The following is a 1,103-nucleotide window of genomic DNA, read 5'->3' on the forward strand; positions in this document are numbered from 1 at the left end:
AGGAGGAGGAGGAGGAGGAAAAGGAAAAAGAAAAAGAAAAAGAAAAAGAAAAAGAAAAAGAAAAAGAAAAAGAAAAAGAAAAAGAAAAAGAAAAAGAAAAAGAAGAAAATAATCTGTTAGTGCTTGATTTGACCAGCATTAGACAAATTACACCAGACAAATCCAACTGAGATGATGTCTACATGACTTGAGGCATGAAGTCTGGTTTTACTTTCTGTGTGTGATATCTATACAAAGAAACATACCTAACTCTGGGTATGCGTATGGGTAGGACAGATCGTCTTCATGTGTCACAGTCTAGCTACCTGACTCATGAAAGGAACTAGAAACCAAGATGCATTATTAAGGACAAGTAATGAACACTCCTTCTTTCAAGTCATCTCCTGGGCTCCTCTTTGGAGAGGCTGATGTAAGGAGAACACAAAAGAATTCAAACCACAACAAACATTACAAAAATGTAAATAGTAAATAACACTCATCAAAACTGGTGAGGCAATCAGAGTAAAAGCAAACAAACAAACAATCCAGAAAGCTGTTACATTTGAGGAGATGCTAAATGTGATATGGAAACCTGATGAGACCGTTTGGGAAAACAAAACAGAACAAACCTACAAACAAACACATACACAAAAGGCAGAAAACAAAACATCTAAAGAGTGTTAGACAAATAAAGGGTTCAGAAACAAGCATTTGCTAAAAAAAAAAAAAAAAAAAAAAAAAAAAAAAAAAAATCCCCAACACTAGACAAAGAATTATAGAATAGACCACTAAGGTCATCTGGAGGCAGAGAAATAATCTTTCCCAGGAATGTGTTTCCTAATAGTTATCCAATTCAAAGTGGTCAGCCTTTTAATCATTTATACAGAGGCAATTCTAAGTGGATTCTACAGATGGAGTTTAAGTAGTTATGAATGCATACACATATATATGTATATATATTATGTGTGTATGTGCATATATGTGTGTGTGCCTGAGTGTGAGTGTTTATTTGTAACTGTGTAGCTGTATCAGTTAAAAATGAGATGCCAGGAACTTGAGAAGGATATTGTAGGTAAGGATGTGAAATACAGGAAATGACACAATTATCTTTAATTTTTAAAATA

This window comes from Mus pahari, chromosome 7 (genome assembly GCF_900095145.1).
Source record: "Mus pahari chromosome 7, PAHARI_EIJ_v1.1, whole genome shotgun sequence".
In the NCBI taxonomy this organism is placed as follows: domain Eukaryota; kingdom Metazoa; phylum Chordata; class Mammalia; order Rodentia; family Muridae; genus Mus; species Mus pahari.